Below are 25,310 nucleotides of genomic sequence, written 5' to 3'. Positions count from 1 at the left end.
AAGCTCCTACAAATAAGATCCTTGGTAAGCCAAAAAGACACTCATTCTTTATGAGCTCTCTTCAGATTCTCTCTCCTTTATTTCAAATGTTGGCTTTCGACCCTCCTTTATCACAAATTAATTAATTAATTTTTTAATGATAACAAACCTAATTTAGTTTATTTCCAATCTTTTAAAGTATCCATAATATAGAGCTCGTTACAATAATTCGAACGACTCTTGAATCTTGAATCACTCAAATCAAAGATAAAATAGAGAAACTACGATCGAAACAAAAAAAATGAAAGAAAACGAAAGAAAGAAAAATAAAACGAAAGAAAACGAAAGAAAAATTATTATAGAAAAAATAAATTTACAAGTTACCATTGGGGTAATTAAAAAAAAAGGCAAATCAATCATTAATGCGCTGACCTGTCTTACTTTTTAGAAAGGAAAAAAAAAAATCAAAGTTACCGTTGTAACTTGTAAGGTCTAAAAAAGGGAAAGTTTTTGAGCCGTTAAAGCTGTCGTTGGGAGAGAGAAATTTGATACATATAATATTATCTTTTTATTCAATTAAATCTCAATCTTTGACCTTTACTTATTAAGATTGAAGGACCTAAATTGATGTTTATTTCAACAAATTTCAGAATTTTTTCCCTCCTATTTAAACATTCTCTCTCTCTTTCAAAATTACCTAACAATTCTCTCTACATCTCTCTCCCAATTTTTCCATTGTTCATCATCTTTTAAAAGTTTAATGTTATTATAATTTCTTGTAAGAGATTTTATTTTCAGAGATTCTCGAGCTTCCAATTTTATTTTTTTAGCCATTCGAGGGCTTTATTGTAATTTCAATTCTATTGTAAGGGTTATTCTTAAGCCTGAAAAAGAGTTTTTGTAACGGTTTGATCTTAAACTGTGGAAAGGAACAGGTTCCTTCTTGCTCCCGAAAATATAACAATGTGTCAATTTGACTCTAAGCCATGGAAAAAAGTCAGATTTTTTAATCAAATCCCCAAGAATTGCTGGAGTAGACCGGTATTACCGAACCAACTTTACGTTTGAATGAATAAAGGTGCTTGAAATATATTTCTAATCTATTTATTGATTTGTGTTAAAATTATTTATTCATAAAAAAATTTATTTATTTGTTTAAATTGAGCCCACCGTGTTAAGAAATTTATAAAGTTTAATTAGACTTTATTCACCCCCTCTAGGATTGCATATCAATTCAACAAGTGGTATCAGGGCAAGTTGTCCCATATCGTTAATGTGGGCAGAGCATTAATGAGAACTCTCGCTTGTGAATGTGTCACTGAAGCAGAACTCTACGCTCATTGGTGTGGGTGAACCAATGGAGACGGTTGTGTGTTCCTCTATAGGTGCCATTATTTGGTGACATAGGGCGTAGTTAACCTATGACAAGGTATAAGTGGTATCGGAGCGAGGTTTTGCTATTTTATATAAATCATTTTTCGAAAGCGATGAAGATGAGGTAAACCATAAACTCCCTTCATATGATGAATTGTTTGATGTTTTTTAAAATATGCAACATGATTTGGAAAAATTTAGCTCTAAATATGTTAAATTATCAAAGAAGTATAAGACATTATCAATAGAGAATAAATCTTTGATAGATTAAAATGATGCTTGAAAAATAGAGCTACCAATGATTTTTTGCATATTGATAGTTATTGTGATGAGAGAAATATTTTGAAGATTAGACAAAATAATTGAAGTAGGTAAGCCTTATGGTGATAAAAGAGGTTTGGAGCACATAGATGAATGTTCTACTCCTTCAAGTTCTAAAACTATATTGGACCTAAGTGATTTAATTGAAATATGCTCAAACTACTTATTCTATAACATTTTCTAAAAGAGCAAATTTTCACAAAGCTCCAAAAGAGAATTTCCCAAAGGAAATTATTCTAGAACATTTTCTAAAAGAGCAAATTTTCACAAAGGCCCAAAACAGAATTTCCCAAAGGAAAGTATGGTACATAAATTTGTTGAAATAAATAAATCTGTGCATATATATGTTATTTGGTTCTCATGTGGCAAGTATGGACATAAAGATTATTTTTGTTACTTGTCTAAATTCAATGCTTCAAATGTCAATGCAAATGGTAAATTTAAGCTAAGTATGGAAAGACAAATATGCATGTAAAATCTAAATTTATGTCTAAGCATATTCATACAAAATTAAATTATATGCATAATGTCAAATTTGTACCTACTTATCATTTTTGTGGAGTTAAAAGTGATATTGGACCCAATTGCTTTAAATTAAATTATGCCCCAAGAAATAATTCTCCATAGGAAGTAGAGTATATAATATATATACATGTTAAAAAGTTGTCATGTGGCAAAATTGGTCATAAATTCGATATTTTTTACCTGTAGAAAATGAACACTAAAAATGTTGGAACAAATTTGAAATGAGTTCCAAAATCTATGCTCACTAACAATGAATGACCCAAGAAACGAGTACCAAAGTATTTTGGTTAAGCTTTCTCATTGTAGGTATGTTTTCAAGGAAGCAAATGGTTGCTTGGACTTAAAATTGAAAATTAAATTTTATTGAAGCAACATAGTGGCTTGCTTGAACACATCAAGGAAAATGGTGTATCTAGTAACGTCGTTTGTTTATGGTTTATTAAATTAAGTGCATTTGGGTATATTGAAAATATTTTTGGCATTAATCTTTGTTGATTAAATGATTACCTAGACGAGCGCGCATGGTTACAGTACGCACACACCCATGCAGGCAAGTGGGTGTGTTTATGTGGACGCGCGTTGTGCAGGACACGCAGGAAGGCGTACGAGTAAGCAGTAGGCATGCACAAGTGAGGGCACGCCATTAAGCACTAAACAAATTCAATAAGTTGAGTAAATGCCCATATTTGCTCATTCGTCTAACGTGGTATAAATATTACAAGGACTACAACTAATTGAGGTAATTGTAGGGTATACAGGTTTTAAAAAACTTAAAACCTATATATCCTACAATTATGATTCAGTCAACAATACCGGTTTTAAAAAAAAAACAGAATAATTCTATTAAAATGGAGGCTAAGCCTCTTGGGAGGAAGAAAACGACTTACTTTGTAGACCGTTAACAACTCTCTTTCCTCAAGCACATAATTGGTTCGGAACGAACAAGCGAACCCAAATGCACGAACCAAAAATTAGACACTACCACGAAGTTTCTTCGTTTTGACTCTAGCAACAAGAACCGGACTGTGGGATCCTCTTTCACTAGTAGAAAGTTGGTCTTCCATGACAGTTGTGAACAGTAAAAAAGTTTGGATGAAAAAAAAACTGTCATAAATGATGGGGGCGCGTTTTTGGCAGGAAAAAACGCTATTTTTTGGATTTTGTAAGTTTTATGACAGTTAAAAACTGTCGCGAATATCGAAATTTCAATGACAGTGGAAAACTATCACAAATGGTGGAGGCGCGATTTTGGCGGCAAAAAACGGCAAATGACGAAAATTTTCAAGCTTTTATGACATTTTATAATTGTCAATGAAAATAAAAAAATTTCAAGTATTTCATGACAATTACCTAGATCATCTTGATAACGTATGATATACAAAAACAAATGATGTTGAGCGCGTTTCATTCTTGTCGGAAAAACTGCAACTTCGTTAACGATATTAATTATTTCGAGATTGTTCGGTCGCATGGAATATAGATTTATGCTTAATAGTTTCCCTAAATACTGCATGAAACAAGTAGAAGATGATATTTGTTAGAGTGGTATGCTTAGGGTAATTGTGCCCTTCCTCTATTCGATCCCGAGTTTGAGCTCTATGAATTTAAATTATTTTTTCAACCCTCTATTAATATATTTTTATAAAAAAATAATATAAGTTAATTTTAGTTTTACCAAGCATTCCATAAAATAAAATATTCACATTTAAATTATACTCTGATTTTTTTATATTGGAATGAAAGGTAATCAACTTAATCGAATGGTTAGGAATTAATTTGAGTTTAAATTGGAACTAGTTAGGTTAATGAAGTTTTAAATCTTTATAACATAAAATTTTGAAGTTTGGATATAAATTTCCAAAATTAAATCTTAGTTTTGAGAATTTGTTTTTTTTATTAGATTCTTGTCTAAATTTTTAAGAATATTAATGGTAACTTTTTGAAAGAAAATAGAAACAAGTCAATAAAGTGAAAAATAAAAACTTAGTAGATATTTCTTTTTCTAAAGTATATATATATATATAATGATAACATATTTAGTTACTTGTGTGAATTGAACGCTGAAGACCACTAAGGCTTATGGACACATGTGTACACCAAACACCAACAAAATAAGCTGATTTTATGAAATGTTCAAGTATAATATTAATATAGTAATCATTTTTTCATTGTAGGTAATTACAATTAAAATAAGTTAAATCAAACCACGTCATTTTGCGAACTTCTTTCTTCCTCATATGTTTTCAATGTTCTTCTAAAAAAACCAAAAGTTCATTATCTTCCTCCCGCCGTCGTTCAAGATCCGTTACCTAGATGACACAAATTCACATAATCGATCGCTGACACTACAAGAATTATGAGTTTTTTCCAACGCTTTTATTCTCGACGCTGGGCAAACATCTTTTTCTCGATTAAAGAATAATAGTCGAAACTCTGCTGACTATTGACTAAAATAATCTGGAAAGGAATATATTGTCGACGCTTTTATTATCGACACTGGGTGAAGTTACTCTTACCGACGCTTTTGCCTAATAGTCGCGTAAAATTTTGTTTTTATATATTACCACTCCCGACGATTTTTGAAATAGAAGGGAGAGATTTCTATTCCCGACTATTTTATTATATAGTCGGTAAAAAATTTTGTTAATTTTTTTAAATTACCACTCACGACTATTTTTAGAAAAAAATTTGAATAGTAGACTTTACACCAATATTTTAATAAATTGTTGGGCGCTACTGTTTTTTATTTTTTTAAATATTACAATTCCCGACTATTTTTGAAATAGTCGGGAGATATTAATATTCCCGACCATTCTAAAATAGTGTCGGTAATATATGTTTTTTTAAATATTACAATTCTCGACTCTTTTGAGAAAGATGAGGCTTCTAATGTTGGGGAAGAAGATATTAAGAAAGATGATTTCTGTAACGTCCCAAGTTTTCAAGTTATTTTTATTTTAAGATTTAAATTGTGCTTTGGATTTTTCGTTAAGGATAATTAAATTACTGGATCTTCTAATTTCAGAGATCTATTTTTGGGTAAATTAGAACTTAAAGTCCAATATCTCGTTAGATTGAGATGAATTAAGTTTTAAATTTTATTATTCTATTATGTATTCTCTAAAAATCTTTTACCCCTTTGAAAAAAATCTCCTTTACCCCTCCTTAACCCTAAATCCCTAACCATCCCTTTCTCTTCTCCACGCTGACCACCACGACGCCACAATCCCTAACTATCCCTTTCTCTTCTTGCACGCTGACCACCATGATGCCGTAGACCACCGCAAATCCCTGTCGAATCGCACGTTGTCGGAGGTTAATCGAATGGCATCGGTTCAATGCAACACGGGTGAGGGTCGAATCGACGCTTCAATTGACAATGACGTCGTGACGATTTTAAAACCGCGACCACCACTGACCCCAACGACCACCGCTTACCATCGCGAACGCCGCTGAACACCTCGAACGCTACTGATTACCGTGACCACCGCTGACCATCACTGCTGTTCGTCAATCTTGGAGTACTACCCCTTCCTATTTTTCATTTTCATTCTTATTCAGGTCAATCTTGTGAAGTTATACAATTTGAAGGTTGGTGATTCTGTTAATCTTGCAGTATTTTGGTAATTGATGTTTTCAACATGGAGATGAAATTTATTAGCAAATATGCCAATCAAATGTTGTTTTAGGTTCATTCTATCTAAAATGATTTATGATGCCTTGATTCTGCAATTGTTCAGTTTATGGATGGGATTGCCGAGTTGGTTTTGTGTAACTTGAATAAACTGAGATAAAATAGGTAAGGAAGTTTGTTTATTAGGTTCCATGCAGTTCCTCCTCATCTTCCATTTTATTTTATTTTAGTTTTCTTTTGAAAAAATTCATATCACTACCCCATTGCCCGTTGGAGGTTCTCATTTAAGGTGCTACATATTTTCTTTGTTGAAGGGTTTCATTTGTTCTTACTTTACTGCTTATTTATTTTATCGATCCACTTAGGCATGTGTTCATACTTTGTAATACACAGGGTTTTGTTTGAGGTCCGTTTATGATGCATATAATCATTACATCTTGATCATTTGTACTCTTTGCAGCAAAGAAAATAACACAAACAAATCCAATCACGAGTCAAAGCCTTCACAGAATGGTAGGATTTGTCATTTTTACTGGATTATGATTGATTGTGTATGTTTATCATATGGCACAAACATTTTCCTGCATTCTACACATGATTTGGTCGATTTCTCTGTTGGACGTGGATTTATTGTGATGAGAAATTCATATTTCATTTGTTTCTATTCTTACTTTTTAGTTATTAAGGATTTATTTTGTCGGTCAACATCATGCCCTACTCTGTATTATATGGTATAACTAGTGATATTATGCATTGTTTTATTTCGACGGGAGAGTTTCAGTTTATATTGCTAAGTAATATCTTAATATTGGACTCCCTTTTGCTGGAATCTCATCAATTATATTGACTACTTGTGCTAATATTTAATTGTTTTGATATGACATATGGGAAAAATCATGCATGAATTATCTTATTGTTTGCCTTCAAAATCCCAATGCATGATTTATCTAATTTTGATGAAGGCAATCAGAGTTGTTGAAGTTAATTTGAGAGGCACAACTATCAACAATGAATGAAACCTATTAATTCCGTAGATTCTATGACTTCTCAAATCTCCTTGATGATGCATTCTAGTGTGCTGGATTTTGAAATAAACTAAAATTTCTTAGTGCTAATTCAAGGTTTATAGCTAACTTCATTTGAAGTAGACTAAAGAGAGCTCATTCTTGGAAAGTGTTATATAACTTAGACTTTACATATTAGTTGAGTGAGAAATCCACTCACAATGAGATTGGCTCTGTTATATCCATAGTGGGGGAAATTTTACCATGCTTGATTTCTTGATTTTTTGATCTCTCAATCACAACTTGGGTTATATTCATAGGAGGAAAAAGGTACCATATGTTTGTAATAAATAGACCATTTTATTCCGAAATAATTTACCATATGGTTGTGTCATCCATAATGCCTCATGAAGAAATGATGTCTATGAAAGAAATGAATTTGTCTAAAGATTGGATTTTTGTTGTTAAATGATTGGAGCACAGTATTATATTGCAAGTTTCTCTCTATGACATAATCAACGTTTTCTTTCCTTCTCTTCTATGCTACAACATCTTCTTGAGTTTATGCTTATTGGTGTTTTAATACTTATCTCCTTTGCAAAGTTTCTTAGTTGAGGCTATATAGTTCCTTGCATTTGGTTTCCTACAATTGTGGTATTATTCATATTGGAAGGTTTCTATTTATACTATATTACTAAAGGATGTAGAAGAAGTGTACGTAGGTTGGTTTTTGTTTAATCAATTTTGTTGTGTTGGAATCTGTATTTGCAAATATTACTAGTAATAACTTTCTTATATACACAACAATCATAATAATTTTTCTTCAATCCCTTTGCTATATACACAAGGAAAATGAGTGGGGAAGGAAAAAAAAACAAGTGCGTGTATTTGCTATATTTTAGGGAATATGAAATAGGAATAGGAATAAAAATAGGAAGGTTTCTATTTTTTCCATGTTAATTTAGTTAAATTATACCTTATGAGAGTTGTCTAATTGTTAGACTAACCAAGTTAGATACTATATTTAGATATTTGTCAGCCTCCATATCTTTGCAAGTTTGTTTGTTTCTAGGAAACTTCTCCTTTTAATGACCATTATACGTCATCGTAGTTTCTTTATTGGGATGGTCCTCCCTACGATGTCTTTCATGGGATGATCTCATGCTCTTGAAGTTTGACAACAAGTTTAATCATACTATCCATATTTGATGTACTTTGATGTCATGCTCTAGGAGCACTTAGATGTGATCAGGAGGGAGTTGGCAGAGTTCATACTCTCGCACATATACTTTTCGTAGTATATGTGCTATCTTGTTTTTTGGCTTCCCCGTTCATGTAACTCAGTGTCGTTTTGTTGGCCGCCGCATGTTGGAGATTGAAAATTTTTGTTCAGTGAAGGGTTCCATCAAATACATTTGGGCAATACCCTCGGCATGAACCACATATATTGTAACGGTATATTGAGGTATGGTTCTCGGTCACTGTTAACGCCTCATGTTATTGACTATATTCTTGAGCTGAAACATATCGTATGATCTTGAGAAGCATGTTGGTCATGGTAGAATTATTCGTTGTGTCATTTACCACCCCGTAAAATTAGTTAGACATTATGTTTTCATGTCTTCTGAAGGAATGGAGAATGTATATATATAGTTTCGTTTCATTTTGGTGTGGAGAAAGAAAATAAAATACATGGGTACTACATTGGAGGAGATCAGAATGATTGCCAAAGTAATAAATTGCATTGAGTTGAATGAGAGCAAAGGATGTACATATATATAGTGCAAAAGACAGAGGGTGATCATTCATTTAATTTTATTATTGGGAGGGGAGGAAGAACTTAGTTTTCATTTGTTATGTCCCTCTCTCAGTTTTACTTTCTATTTTATATCGTGCTTTACAAGTTAGCATTTTGGCAATAGTGGAGTGCGTTCAAACTTTTATGTCTTTCATATTTTCTCATTTCATTACTTTTACTAATTGTGAAAGCTTGTTCTTGCAGTGAGACATGTGCTAGATAATGTTTCTGTTTCCGTTTGTGTTTGTTAAAGTTATGTTGTTTAGATTGGTGTGTTCATATCTTGTTTCTAGTTGTCTTTCTCTCCCGTTCTGGCTACTTATGTGGTCTCTTTTGTGAATATCGTGCATTGATTTTAGGCTTGACTTGCTTATGTAAAATTGTGCAAGTAGCCAATTAAGACTTAGTGTTTATATGTGTCATGCATATAGTATAATATATCATTGGATAATTGTGTGGTTTAAAGTTTAGTTGGATAATTGTGTGGCTATCCTGCAGCAAAGATAGCCAATTAAGACTTATTGTTCATATTTGTGTCATGCATATAGTGTTTATATGTGTCATGCAAAGTCGGAGCGAGGGTTGAAGGAAGCAGGGCCGAGCGTTTCTGTAATATGTTAGCTACATTTTGTAGTTTGACCTTTCACGTTTACACGGTATGAACTCTAACAACATATAATAGTAATATGTTAGCTACATTTGTTATAGTTTGACCTTTTGCATATACTATTGTGAAATATTTGAGGTTTTTGTCCATTGTTTAGGTCTTCCAAGAACAGCCTGGAGAACCACGACGGGTAGCTACTTGGAATATCTAAAAGATGATTGTTGGGCCATTTTTTGTTGGGTTAGTAGTTACTTGGTATAGTTTGTTTATGTACGGGATTGATGGACATGAAAACCTTCGTTCATGTATATATAATTTACTATATGTATATACTTTATATTTGTAGGTGGGTTGGTGTATTAATGGATATATATGTTCTTGTATGTAAAATACGTTACAATTGGCAGGCACAGGTACAACTATGGAAAGCGATTTTTAGAAATATTTCAAAACATGCTTATATGAAAAGTTACATTTATAAATGTCAACAAAATAGGTTTCGTGACAAAAAAAATAAAAAATTAAAACTGTTTCTTGACAATTAAATGTTGACATTATCAAGTACATCATGATAGTTCTAAATTGTCGTTGTAAACCTTTACGTGACATTTATCGAATGTCATTATTTAATGTTGCATGACATTTTTAAGTTGTCACTATACAATTTTTCGTGATTGTTAAAACTGGCAATATTGACTATCAAAACTATCACTACAAAAGTTTTCATGACAGTTATAAATAATCGTTAAAAAAAATCATGTCAATCTTTAGCTGTCGTTAAAAACTAGTTAATGACAATTTATAAATTGTCGTCTTTAGGTATTTATTGACAGAATGACAAAAATATTTGATTGTTTTAGTGACACTTATAAATTGTAATTAAATGACTTTCCATGACATTTATTAATTGTGATGGAAAATCTATTCATGACAAAGTATAACTGTAATTGAAAATGCATTGATGACAATTTTTCAAATTTGTCATCTTCTCCTCTTTCTTGATGCCTTAATAGATGACAATTACATAATTGTCATGAATGATGTTAATGACAGAATTTAACTGTCATTGAAGACCGACTTTCTACTAGTGTTTGGAAAGAAAACAAAAAGGAATTTCTTGATTTTTGCGAGATTATGAGAGAGAGAGGTTGTTGTTTGCAATATAGTTTTGTCCAGGGAAAAACCAACCAAAACACAGAACTCCTGTGTTTTTTTAACAACAGGGAGGAGGGGAGGAGGGAGGAGGGAGGAGGGAGGAGGGATGAGAGAGGAGGGGAAGTAATCTCCTCAATGCTCGGAAGTGGTAGTTTTGTTAATTACGATAAAAACATAATTAACAAAACTAATATATATATATTTATTTAATATATATTTAATTTAATAAAACAATTAAATTTAATTAATAATTAATTAAATCTTATTTAATTAATTAATTAGATAAATATAATTTAATTAAATCAAATGATATTTGAATCATATTCAAAATATACACTTCCCTCATAACCTATAGTATTTAATATGAGTCTAATTCATATTAAACTTCAACCTATAATATTTAATAGGAATCTAATTCACATTAAACTTTAATCTATAGTTTCCATATGAATCTAATTCATATTATTCTCTCATAATATATGGTTCTATGATGTATCATCATACATTATATTAAATTGTGTGATACACAATTAACTCAAATTCTCTTTACTTAAATTTCAACAATTCAAATTTCTTCCAAGACTTAATGTTTTTAATTACTTTTTACGAGCTAGCAAGGGGAACTAATGGACCTATAGATCAGAAGCTTCAACGTTAAGAGATTAATTGGTTAAACTCATTAACCACCTTATCAACATACGTTAACTACATGTTACTCCACTAAAAACCCGCAGCTGAACTCTTCTCACTATAGAATATTTCTGTGTCCATGGAAATCGACCATTAACAGCAAGTCAGTCCTTCTCGAGTGTCTGTAACCACAAATGGATCAAATTATCGTTTTTCCCTCTGTTACATTTTGTACCTTAAATACCGTTGATCCTCTAATGAACAATTTAGTTATGGTCCGACCAGTAACCGAAAGTCCCTCTCGGGCCAGTGAGTGGGTGGGGCCCATTGTTCAAGTTCCGGAGTAAGCACTAAAGGGAACACTCCTCTACTCTCCTAAAGTCAGGGAGGAGTGAATGTCATCTTGTGTAGTTATGTTCCCAGCTCCCCACTCGGCCTCGTCCCCAAAATGGTGGGAATGTTGAGTCGGCGACTCGGGCCACTCTCACCCATACAAATCAAAAAACGAGTGCTCACGGGCAGGAGTCCATAACTCACTCAAGATTGAGAATGAGTTGTCTGGTCATCCTATGAAATAGCAAACTGTTAGTCAACAACATTACATCTAAAGATTTGCGATTTCGTGGTCTGGTCTAATACAAAATTATTGTATAGGATACCTTCACTCCCATATCTCTATACACACGACCTGGATTGAGTCGTATGTAACATTTACAAAGTGGGTTGTATCCATAGTGTTGCCAGGATAAGGTACCCAGCCTTATCCATATACCATAGACCCTTTAGGTTATTCCTGGGACATTATCCACTTGTATATCGAAAATATATCAAATATATACCAAATATATATACTATCCCAATTACATGACAATAACCTTGGATGTTTAGTTTATTAGATTAGATAATTGCAATGTTATGAATTCAACAACAAATTTATTGAATATAACTTTATCAAATATAAATTTGTTTTTACATAAATACAAACTACGAGTTTAGGGCAACACACCCAACACAGGTAAAGGAAGTGGTTTAGATACATTGTTAAAATACATGGTTAAGATACACTTAACATGACCCCGCAAACTTATGATACCTTTGACAGAGACAAAAGTTTGGAGGATAAAAGATGAAACCGATCTATTGTGTGAGGACTTTGTAAATAATTCTGCAAGTTGCTACTCGATAGGAACATATTGAAGGCAGAGATCCTTACGAACAACACGTTCACGAACAAAATGAAAGTAATTTCAATATATTTGGTGCGAGCATGAAAGACTGGATTAGATACCAGTCAAATAAAGGATTGGTTGTCACAGCAAAGTGTTTGGACATCCGAGAGAAAGATGCGAAGATCCTTACATAGTTGGCGAAGCCATGACAACTCAACAGTAGTTGCAGCCAACACACGATAATCGACCTCAGTGGAAGAGCGAGAAAGAATAGATTTTTTCTTGGCAGACAACGAGATAAGATTAGACCTTAGAAAGATTACATAGCCTGTGGTGGACCGACGATCAGAAAAATCGCTTGCCTAATCAAAGCAGAGAAGGCATGAAAGGAGAGAGAGTCGGGTAGAAAGCGGACCTTGATTACGAGTGCCTTTGAAATATCGGAAAATATGCTTGACAATCGCAAGACCAGTGCTAGTCGGACAGTGGATCTATTGACAAACTTTATTCACAACAAAATAAATGTTTGGTCGAGAGAATGTAAGGTACTGAAGGGCATCGCCATCTGTCGATATAATGGGCATCAGCAAGAGAGCACTGCACGAGTATAGAAGAGGAAGGACCTTTTATAGCGTCAAGAGTGAGGCACGGTTTAGCATAAGCTAAGCCAAAACGAACCAGGAGATCACGACCATATTTAATGAGAAGGTAATTGCCTGGGTGATCAATCTCACGAACAAGGAAGTATTTGAGACTTCCAAAGTCAGTCATGTCAAACGTGGTCTGAAGTTTGGAGATGAAGTGGTTAACAAAAGCAGCATCATTACTAGTGAGAATAGTGAGAATGATGTCATCCACATAGAGGGGAGATATGTAATATATCTACCAACACAACGAACAAACAAACAGGGGTCAGCATAAGAAGGAACAAAATCAAATATAGTAGTAATGTGCCTGGTGAAGCACTCATACTGGGCACGGGGGGCCTGCTTTAGACCATAGAGTGACTTGTGCAGTTTTCACAATGATGATGAAGGCCTGGATTACCTGAGGTTGGGTCATATAGACGTCCTCAGTGAGAATGTCGTGGAGAAAAACATTTTTGGCTTCGAGTTGTCGTAGGAGCCAATCAAATATGGTGGAGAGAGCCAAGATAAGGCTTACTGTTGGTTTATTGACAACGGGACTGAACGTCTCACCGTAGTCAAGGCAATGTTCCTGATGAAAGCCTTTTGCTACTAAGCGTGCTTTATAGTACGCAATGGACCGGTTAGGGCGATGCTTGATGCGATAAACCCATTTGTAACCAATGATATTCTTTCCCGGAGGTGAAGGAACCAGTGACCAAGTACCTTGTTTTTGAAGTGCAGAAAATTCATCAGCCATAGCCTCTTTGTTGGGTGTGTTGCCCTAAACTCATAGTTTGTATTCATGTAAAAATAAATTTATATTCAATACATTTTTATTCAATTAATTTGTTGTTGAATTCATAGCAATGCATTGTCTAAATCCAATCAACTAAACATCCAATGTTATTGTCAAGTAACAGGGATAGTATATATACTAGGTTTGATATACCCTCGATATACAAGTGGATAATGTCCCAGGAATAACCTGAAGGGTCTATGGTATATGGATAAGGTTGGGTACCTTACCCTGGCAACACTATGGATACGGCCCACTTTGTAAATGTTACAGACGGCTCGATCCAGGTCGTTCGTGGGAGACATCTGAGTGGGGGTAGTACAATGAGTTTGTATAAGACTGGACCACAAATAACCAATCATTAGATGTAACGTCATTGACTAACAGATTGCTATTTCATATGATGACCAGACAACTCATTCTCAATCCTGAGTGAGTTATGGACTCCTGCCCGTGAGGGCTCATTCTTTGATCTGTTTGGGTGAGAGTGGCCCGAGTCGCCAACTCAACATTCCCACCATTTTGGGGACGAGACCGAGTGGGGAGCTGAGAACATAACTATACAAGATATTGTTCACTCCTCCCCAACTTAAGGGGAGTAGATGAGTGTTCCCTTTAGTGCTGACTCCGGGGCTTGAACAAGAGGCCCCACTCTCTCACTGGTCCGAGAGGGACTTTCAGTTATTGGGTTGGACCATAACCAGGTTGTTCATTAGAGGATCAGCGGTACTAAAGGTAGATGTAACACCAGGGTAAAGCGGTAATTTGACCCATATGTGGTTACGAACACTCTTGACTGATTGGCTTGCCGTTAATAGTGGACACAGAAATACTCTGTAGTGAGAAGAGTTCAGCTGCGGGTTTTTAATGGAGTAACCTGTAGTTAACGTATGTTGATGAAGGTGATTAATGAGTTTGACCAATTAATCTCATAACGTTGGAGCTTCTTATCTATAGGTCCGTTAGGTCCCCTTGCTAGCTCGTAAAAGGTAATTAAGAATATTAAGTCTTGGAAGGAATTTGAACTGTTCAAATTTAATTAAAAGGAATTTGAGCTAATTGTGTATGACACAATTTAATATAATGTATGTTGATGCATTATAGAACTATATATTATGAGATAATAATGTGAATATGATTCACTTTATAAACTATAGGTTAAAATTTAATGTGAATTAGATTCGTATTAAATTCTATAGGTTTAGTTTTTAATTGAATGTGAATTAGATTCATATTAAATACTATAGGTTAGGAGGGAAATGTATATTTGAATATGATTCAAATATTAATTGATTTAATTAAATGTGATTTAATTAAATTATGTTTATTTAATTAATTATTAATTAAATTAAAATAGTTTTAATTTAATTTAATTTATTAAATTAAATTAGATTAAATAAATATTATAGATTATATTAATTAATTAATTTAATAATTTATTTATTTAATTAATAAAACTCACCACTCCCTAGCAATTTTGTTGGGAAGTGGTGCACCCTCCCCTCTCTCCTCCCCCTTGAATAAAAAACACAACGATGCTGTGTTTTGTTGGTTGTTCCAATTTGGAGTTTTTTTTTTTCATAGAATATAAAAATTGGTTTTGTTTTTCCTCTGTACGTCTCCTTCTCCAAGAAAGGATCTCACCATCCGGTTCTTGATCCTTGAGACATAGTAAGGTAACATAGTGGTAGTGTCCAATTTTTGGATTCGTGCATTCGGGAACGCTTTTTTGTGCCGATACAAATTCTGTACTCGAGGAAGAAGGGTTGTCAACAGTCTTCAAACGTAAGTCGTTTTCATCCTCCCATGAGGCTTAACCTCCTTTTTTTAATAGAAATGTTATGTTTTTAAAATCGGTATCGATTCGTTTCTAATTCAAGCTGAATCACAAGTGATCAACCGCTTCCACTGGAGATTCGATCCTTTCACTCCTGTGAATCGACAAATTTGGTTCCAACAGTAAACAAACTAGGTTCACTATCCAAAGATGAAGTGGCAGATAAATAAAACAGCTTACGTTTTGAGATACCAGACATGGAATGTGTATGCATGGAATGAGTATTGGAGACTGCAAATGGTATGGTATGAATAGGTGGCAGAGGGTGTGGGTCAGATGGCAAGGAGGAGCTAGCAGCTGGGGTTGGGGATACATGTGTCGGAATGGCGGGGTAACAATCCAACAAGGGAATACCAGGGGAAGAACTCGATGGAAGGGTAATAAAGGTCACAACAAGGGAAGTGTTGACACTTGAGTTGAGAGAACAAGAGGGCGAAAGTGTAGGGGCAAACATTTAGACAAATCATGTACGGTAGGTTGCTGGTCAGAGATTGGCTTATTAGCAGAAAAAGGCTGGGTTGGTGATGTCGTTGAAATGAGAAGGATATGAGGGAGAAAATAAGGTATGAGTTGAGGAGGTTGTGAGTCTATGGTGGAAGATGGTTCAGCAAAGGGAAACAAGTTTCGTCGAAAATGACCGGGCGGATGACAAAAAAAATTATGAAACATGGGTCAAAGCAAATGTAGCCCTTTGTCCCAAGAGAATTTCCAATGAAAATACATCAAGTTGTGCGTGGTTGTAATTTGTTCTTAGGGTAGGGACAAAGTAAAGCGTAACAAGCACAACCAAAAACTTTGAGACGTTTGTAATCAGGGGAAGAATAAAATAGACGCTCAAAAGGAGAAACATTATCAAGGGAAGGAGAGGAAAGACGATTTAATGAGAAATACTACGGTGGCAAACACATGATACCAACAATGTAAAGGCACAGAAGAACGAGAAATAAGTGATAATGCAGTTTCTACAATGTGTCTATGTTTGCGTTCAATAATGTCATTTTGCTTTGGAGTATAAGGACCATGATGTCAAATGACATGCGACTCAAATAAGGAGCGCATAAAGGAGTTGACAAGCTCACCACCACCGTCGCTATGAAATATTTTCATGAGAGAGTTCAACAAGTTTTGTACATAAGATTTAAATTTGGAGAAGACAAGGAAAACATCAGATTTATGCAACAAAGGAAAAATCCAAGTGTAACGAGAATAGTTATCGATAAAAGACACGTAATATTTAAACCCATTAAAAGATACTTCAGGAGAAGTACACCAAACATCATTGTGAATCATATTAAGAGGAATTACATAGATACTGTGAGATATATGAAAAGGTAATATGGACATCTTACCGAACAAACAATGTTGACAGACACAATTAAAAGACAGCGAGAACGAGATGCAGGAATGCCTTCTTAACAACTTAAGAACTATTTTATTTGGGTGGCCTAACCTATCATGCCACAAACAAGAATTAAGACTGATATGCTTCACGCAATGCACATCATGCCATGAGGGACAACCGATGAAAAAAGAGATCTTCACTTCAACATGTAGACAATCAAGCTTCATGAGGAAAGAGAACAAGTGGAGAAAGAAGATTCAAGGGAACATGAAGACATCAAACATGAGAGCTCCAATTTAGGGGTTATTTAGGGATTGAGCATTCAAGTAGTGTTTTCATGTAATTAGTCTTATAACCTTCCTTTGGACTTCATGTATAATTTATTTAGGGAAATTTAAGTGGATAGCTAAATTTGGCCACCCGTTTTCAAAAATGTCTATTAGTTTTAAATTTTCCACAAATGGCTAAAGGGTATTTTAGGAGTTTTACAAAAGAACGTAGTTTTCCAACAATACCCTTTTCTATGTCTTTTTGGTTTTTTCTTATATTCAACCACGTAACAAACTTTGTTTTGAATTCAAAATGATTTTCCTACATTCAACGGATTTCAAGTTAATTATTTTAATTACTTTGTTTTGTATTTCAGTTAATTTAAACCATTTGTGTACAACGATTCATCTCTCATCTCATCGTTCTGCAATTGTTCTACCGTATCTTCTTAATGTATATATACATATTTGCATCAATTGATATATATACCTAACCACTAAGGAGTATATGTTGTCACATGTTATTTGCATTCTTGTTTTCCTATTTCTTTATCATTTAATAAATCATCTACAACAAAAGTAAATTAAAAAATCGAAGATTAACAACCCATAAATCAAAACGATTAGGAAAATAGGTGATGCCTCTTAAATTTGTAGCCTTTGGGCGTGTATCGTCATCAGATTCAATTTCTTAAACTTCTTTTGACGATGAGTTATTTTTCTTATGTTCATCGGTGGATTCATTATTCACTCTTTCATTCTCTTCATTAGGCTTTGTATCGTTCTTTAAAACATTAGAAAATTTATCAAAATTAAAAGGTCAATAAATGTATATACCAATTAAAGAAAAATCAAAATTAGAATTCAATACACGTATATATCACCATAAAACTCAATTATGTCAATACATGTATATACCAATTCAAGAATTAACAAAATACGAAAGTCAATACATGTATATACAAATATACAACTCAAATATCATAAGCAGAATGTCAATACATGTATATACCAATAATTACCTCACTAACACGTTTTTCCTCAACTATCTTGAGACCCTTTCCTTTTCCTGAAATATACGAGTACAGTGAAGGGATGTGAATCCCGGAGTGGAAACGGATTTTCGTTGTTGATTTTCGGGATACAAAATCGAATTACAAAGTAGGAAAATACAGAGGAAACTTTACCTTTGAAGAACGTTTCTTCAACGAGTTTCCCTCGAACACCACCACTATGTCTTCCTCGCTATCCTCTTGGGTCTCGGGATCGTGCTGGTGGGAGCAATCCTTTGGAACGAGAGGGAGAGATTGAGCGAATTTTGAGAGAAATCGTTGGGAGTTTCTTTTTTCCTTCTGTTCTGTAACCACTGCTCTTCACCTTCTCCAACACTTGGAGAAGAAAAAGAAGGGTGACGTGGGGTAACTCCCCACGCACAACAACCTCTCGTATAACACTTAATTATTTATTATAAAATTAGAATCATATTCTTAAACATTTCTCTCGTATAACCTATATTTTTAATGTACATCTTATGCACATTATTTTTAACCTATAGTTTTAATATGAATCTCATTCATATTAATTTTATTTGAATCTCATTCAAATAATATCTCTCCTAATATATAGTTTTAATTTACAATTAACTATATATATTATAATGTATCAATATACATATAATCCCTTAAGTAATTTGAACAATTCAAATTCTTCCAAAAAATTTGATCCTCGTTTTACCCGTTATGAGCTAGCAAGGGGACCTAATGGACCTACAGATCCGAAGCTCCAACGATGCAAGATTAATCGGTCAAACTCATTGACCGAGTTAATCTAGATTCGTTAACTACGGGTCATTTCACTAAAGACCCGTAGTTGCACTCTTCTCACTGCAGAATGTTTTCGTGTCCAGGGATATACGACCATTAATGACGAGTCAATCCTTCACGAGTGTTCGTAACTCAAGTTGGGTCAAATTACCGTTTTACCCCTGAGTTACATCTTACTCCTTAAACACCACTGCTCCTCTAATGAACAACCCGGTTATGGTCCAACCAATAACCGGAAGTCCCTCTCGGCCAATGAAAGGGTGGGGCCTCTTGTTCAAGTCCCGGAGTCAGCATTTAAGGGAACACTCATTTACTCCCCTAAAGTCGGGGAGGAGTGAATTCCATCTTGTGAAGTTATGTTCCCAGCTCCCCACTCGGTCTCATCCCCAAAATGGTAGGAATGTTGAGTCGTCGACTCGGGCCACTCTCACCCATACAGATCAAAGAACGAGCCCTCACGGGCAGGAGTCCATAACTCACTCAGGATTGAGAATGAGTTGCCTGGTCATCCTAAGAAATGGCAATCTATTAGTTAACGGTGTTACATCTAAAGATTGCCTATTTCGCGGTCTGGTCTTATACAAACTCATTGTATAGGATACCCCCACTCGCATGTGTCCACACGAGCGACCTGGATCGAGTCGTCTGTAACCTTTACAGAGTGGGCCGTATCCATAGTGTTGCCAGGATAAGGTACCCAGCCTTATCCATATACTATAGACCCTTTAGGTTATTCACGGGACATTATCCATTCATATATCAGGGGTATATCAAATATATACCCCGTATATCAACTATATACCCAGTATATATACTGTCCCGATTACATCACAAATAACCTTGAATGTTTAGTTTATTGGATTTTGGATAATGCAAAGCTATGATTTAACAACAAATTTATTGAAAAAAACTTTATTAAATAGACATTTGTTTTTACAAAATACAAACTACGAGTTTAGGGCAACACACCCAACATACAGTTAGCTCAGTGAATCTAATTTGTAAATATTACTGTAAAAATTAACAAACAAGAAATATATAAACTACTGCATCTATACATCTTTTTTCACTTTCTAAGTTGATTTTGCACGATTCCTTTGAACGTCCTGTTATACCATAGCTTTTAATCATCGTCGAGATGTTCCTCCTCTAACTTTAACCATAGATTCTATTTAGAATTTAAGCTATATAAATATAGTAAGTCTGTTGCAGTTGTAGAGTTATAAACAAAAAACACATGTCGGTCCCACACTTGTATTTTTTTAAATACCCAAAAATATAGGAAAACCAAAAATATCTTTTTAAATACCCTTAAAATACGCAAAAACTGAACAAAGGATCTTACCTTCCTCGAATAGTTGCTAGAAGATGGAAAGTTGGGCGGCAGATTGGAAACATATTGAAGCGACAGTAGGTGGATCTGGTCTGGGGCGGCCGGTGGATCATATCGGCCTTGGGCGGATCTGGTCGAGCAGGGGGCGGTAGATCTGGTTTGGGACGTGGCGCATCAAGCAGATATGGTACCGTGTTGCAGCCAACAGGGAGGGTGGCAGCGGTTGGGTGCGGCGGCGACGGGTCTAGTTTTGGTTCGTGGACGGCAGCGTGAAGGCGAGCGGCGCACGGATCTGCTTCGGTGAGGTGAGTAGCAAGACGGGATGGTGGCCTTGAAGGTGAGTGGCGGGATGGCGGCTTGCGAATCTGCTTCGTGAGGAAGACGATGGCTGTGGGGCGCATGAAGTTGCGTGAGACCAAAAGGTGGGAAGAAGGTGGGGATTCCTAAAACCCTAACTTCTCTAACTCAAGTCAAAGGTGAGAAGTAAATTTTATCATTTACCTAGTAATAATCTTATTTATCCCCTTATTTTGGAATTTTAGAGGGTTAGATTTCAATCTACCCAACACATTTTTAATAATTTTTTCTTAAATCAACTTTTAAATTCTGATTATCAATTTTAAATTAGATTTAAGTTAATTATTTAAATTTCATTCATTTGATTAAATAGAATTGATTCCCTAAAATGAAGGCCCGTTGTTTTTGCTATTAATTAGTTAAAAATTCTAAATCCCTAAAATTATGTGTATATACTTAATTGGTTACAAGGCTATATTTGTCTACAAAATATTTTAGAATTTAACTCACAAAAAAATTAGCCATTATTGCAATATTTCATAGGTTTGGACATTTTTTAAAACGCGTTATTAATTTTAGTCACTCCTACAATTGCCCCATTTATTTAATAGGTCTTAGGCCCAATAATGGGGTTTTATGCTTTTAGAGGCCCATTTAGAGAAACCCCTAAATTTGTGTAACTTAGAACACTAATTAATTTAGGTTTTAGATTATGTTTTATTTAAAGTTTAATCACGGTTATTTTTTTTCGAAATGCCTATAAAGAGGCTTCTTCTTGTACATTTAAGAGGTTAGGTTATTGATGAATGAAATAGCCATGAGATTTCCTCTTTGCTCCCAAAACCCTTTGAAACATGCAAGTTTAGGTTGGCCATTAAACTTGTGGAGTGTTTCACTTCTCTTTATCCAAAGCCTTTTGACCTTCAAGGTAAGTCCCTTCTTCTTCCCCTTGGTTGATTCTTTGTGTGTGTACTAGGTGTTGTCGTGTATGTTTAGGAGGTGTTTGTTCTTACAAGGGTTTCCTAAGCCACTTGTGGTAGGGTTGAGTACATCAAAGGCTGTGAAGATGGGCCTTGTATCCTGAAGGAGAGGAAGAGACAATTGACGATGAGGTGGACTGGATGGGATAGAGACGATTATGACTAGGCCATTGAAATAGAATTGTTCCCGAACGTCGGTCTTGGATGGAGAAAAGGTCAGAATCGAAGAGAAAAGTGCAGTTACTATCGCAACAAAATTGATTAACCGAAAGCAAGTTGGATGTGATGTTGGGAACAAGAACAAGGTTACTAAGAGTAAAGGAAGAATAAGGGGTAGTAAGGGTGTCAGAACCTCTGTTTGTGATAGGTAAAGATTGACCACTACCAACACTCACCTGTTCGCCACCATTGTACTCATTCGAGATGAACAAGTTTGCAAAGTCAGAATTCAAATGGGCGTTGCAGCCAGTGTCAAAAAGCCAATAGGAACCATTGTCGGAGGTTGATGAAGTGGAAGCAACAAGGGCTGCAAGTTGGGTTGGAGGATGGTGACCTTGAAAAGCATGGTTCATCTGATTATAACAATTAGTGCATTATGACTAAATTTTCTACAAATTTGGCAATGTACTTTGTTGGACTGCAAAACATCATAATAGCATGATTCTGAGAGATCCTGAGAGGCTGGTGTCATTGGCGTAGAAGAAAAGGATTGGGACCAAGATGAGAATGGTAAAAAACCACATCTACCTCCATGGTTGGGATTTGAAGTGGTGGCACATTGTATAGAATTTTACCAGGTGGTGGAGGATAATATTAAAATGGCGGGATGTGAAGGGCTGTGATTTTAGATTGAAGTGGTGGGAGTTAAAGAGGTCAGGCAGATTGAAGGTGGGAGAAATTCTGGTTAGTTTGGAATAATGTCGATGTGGCGACTGCGATTTATTAGGATCAAAAGAGAAGACGTATGGAGGGTGCAACAGATATGTCGCCCCCTTCATTATGAGTTGTGTCGTGCCTTGTTGCGTTATGCATTCTTTATATTATGTTTGGATCTTAGGTATATATGTGAAAGACTGAACTAAGGTGGCTACTTTAGTCACGGGCTAGGTAGGTCACAAGGTTCGAGATGTCCATGTCAATGGAATTGTCGAAGTCTTGATTTTACGAACATGTCGATGGATATTTGACGAAAAATTTAGGAAATTATGGAAATTAATAATTATTATTTTAATTAGTAAATAAAACTTTAATGGTAGCTTAATTAAGTTATAATTGATCACTTTTTATCCATCAAATGTAAAAATATGAGTAACTTTGTAACGCCCCGCGTTACTCAGGTTAGTTTATCTCGAGTCTCCGAGCCTCTTTTCTTAGAAATTTCTTTTTATTTAATTTCATTGTTCATTTCATTTTATTTCGAGTTGCTGTGGTAATTGTTATGAGTGTTGAAGTGTACTTACGTATCCAATTATTGTGTAACGAGGAAATTGTTGTCTCTATAATTGTTCTGGTCCGTTGGGCCCAAATTAAGTATCTAAGTAAGTGGGTCTTTCTTGTTTTAAAACAAGAGGGAAAGAGAAAAGGGCCTAGCCCAAGTGGGTCCCTTCTTGTTAAAACAAAACGGAGGTAAGAGGAAACCCTAGCCCCCAACAACCCTTCCCCTTTCGTGAACCTTTTCTTCCCCTCCCCGTTTTAGTTTTCGTTTTCTTCCTTCTACCGGCGCCTCAACCCTCCCCGAAACACTCGACGGACGACGACCACCGGCGATTTGACAGCAGCGACGGCGCAGCAGGTGGCGCGGCAGGCAACGGAGGCGGCGACTCCGGGCAGCGGCGGTGTGCGGCATCGGGCAGCAACGGGCAGGTGCGCGCGGGTGACGGCAGCAGCAGTTCGCGGACAACGGGCAGCAGCGGTGCGCGGGCGTCGGCAGCAGCGTTGCGCGGGTGTAGGGCAGCGGCGGAGGTGCACGGCGCGTTAGGCAGCAGCAGTGGTGCGCAGGTTCCGATAGCAGCGGGTCGTGGCGCGGGTTTTTGCTGCACACAGCGTCGTAGGCATCGTTTTGGTGAATTTTTACTGCTAAAATAGTCCGGACAGCAGCAGTTTCCTATCCCGGCACCTACCCATAACCATTAGAGGCTCGATTTACGCAACCCACAACCATTCGAGTTAGGCCTGAGCTACCCGCACCTAGACGAAGTCGATTTTTGCGGTAATGGACATTGCAATATCTCTTAGAATGAATTTAGACGGCTGGAAATTTTGTATTAATTATTTCGTTGTCTATTGTTGTTTAGGTGGTGGGTTGACGCAAGATATAGGAGCATAGTAGTGTGTAAGTAGCACCAGGGGGCGAGTGCGTGCGTTATTTAGTGTTAACGGAAATGGTTTTGGTGCTGATTTTTAATTAGTTGAATGGTTTTGGTGCTGATTTTTAAATAGTTGAATGGTTTTGGTGCTGATTTTTAATTAGTTGGATGGTTTTGGTGCTGATTTTTAATTTAGAATAATTTATTTCGTGCATTAGAAAATTGTTAGTCGTGGTTTGTGAACTCTCAGTGATTATCGTTGTGTTACGTGTTGTTGTTTCATTGCTAGACATTATGATTTTTGTAGTTGGAACTCTTAGTGACGAAATGCATGTGTTGATAGCCTGTTATATAGTTTTATATTATTTTGTTGGAAGCTGCTGAGTTAGTGTATTGTTGGTACGAAGAAAAGCATGCTGGTAAAATTGAGCTGTGAATTGAAATGTGGAAGACTTATTTATAGGTTGTCTTTGGAAGATTAGTGGGAATTGTCCCGAGCGATGGGTCGGGTTAGTGGTTCGTTAACCTGTGGGGTGTCTGAATTGAGAATGCATACTAGTCGAATGGTTATTCAAAGCTTTGAGTGGGTGCCTTGGGAATAAATGGCAAGGCCGAACATCAGGTTTCTATGGAGAAGTATTGGGGTCATGGGAATAAATGTCAAGAACCAATACGCCGGGTAGTCATCGGTGCCTTGGGAATAAATGTCAATGACTGGTGCACAGTTCTAGACCTTGGGAATAAATGGCAAGGTCGAACTTCAAGTTTCTGTGGAGAAGTATTGGGGCCTTGAGAATAAATGTCAAGGGCCAAAACGATTCGAGGAGTTAAGTACGGAGGACTAACGTGAAGGGGTGCTTAAGATGTAACAGTTCTAGACCTTGGGAATAAATGGCAGGGTCGAACACCTAACGTTGTAGAAGGAGGTCGGTATCTTAGGAATAAATGTCAAGAGCCGTTACGCCTCGAAAAGTTAGACTTGGAGACTAACATAGAGTGGGAGTGAGTGTTAGTTCAAGTATGGACAAGTGCTAGTAGGTAGTGTGGTTGGGGTCCCGGAAGTCTAGGAGTTGGGTTGCTTGTATGGAATTGTTAATCTATTATTATTATCCCGTGCTGCCTATCTGTTGTTCTGCTATTGTTCTTTTGATGTGGTTGTGATTACGAGCGTGTTGTGGTGTTTAGTTAGGGTGGGCTACTTACGGAGTATTTATGTACTCACCCCTCCCTCTACCTTTTTGTTTCAGGTGTGAATCGGGCCGACCGTGGTGATGACGTGGAGGAGGTCTGACTGAGGCGGGATCACTAGCTGTGTCGGTTAGGCTAGGGAATGATGTCGTGCAATGCAAACATCGTTAAAATCTTACTGCTATGAAATAAAAAAGGGAATTAGACATTGGGTTAACTCCAAGAACACTTTCTTTTATTGCTTTACGGGTATTTTGTTTTTACTATTCGAACTACTGATGTATTTGGGATTACGAGACAAAATGATTATATTC

General features: G+C 35.8%; 1 long non-coding RNA gene across 10 annotated transcripts; it reads left to right on the top strand.

The window, feature by feature from the left end:
* Positions 1-5,348: 5,348 nt before the first annotated feature.
* LOC111025222 (uncharacterized) lies at positions 5,349-9,587 on the top strand. 10 transcript variants are annotated; one of them, XR_015792346.1, is made up of 5 exons: positions 5,349-5,720; positions 5,940-5,998; positions 6,294-8,302; positions 9,184-9,291; positions 9,400-9,587. It is a non-coding gene; the product is annotated as an uncharacterized LOC111025222 (long non-coding RNA). The 10 variants fall into 10 exon arrangements; XR_015792347.1 differs by having other exon boundaries at positions 5,717-5,790; XR_015792349.1 differs by lacking the exon at positions 5,349-5,720 and having other exon boundaries at positions 5,797-5,998; positions 6,294-6,346; positions 8,070-8,302.
* Positions 9,588-25,310: the final 15,723 nt, after the last annotated feature.

The sequence above is a fragment of the Momordica charantia genome (assembly GCF_013281855.1).
Source record: "Momordica charantia cultivar OHB3-1 chromosome 7 unlocalized genomic scaffold, Mcharantia_2.0 BLBB01000007.1, whole genome shotgun sequence".
Taxonomy (NCBI): Eukaryota; Viridiplantae; Streptophyta; class Magnoliopsida; order Cucurbitales; family Cucurbitaceae; genus Momordica; species Momordica charantia.
Note: the sequence above shows the minus strand (reverse complement) of the source record. Positions and strands in the feature narration are given on the sequence as shown.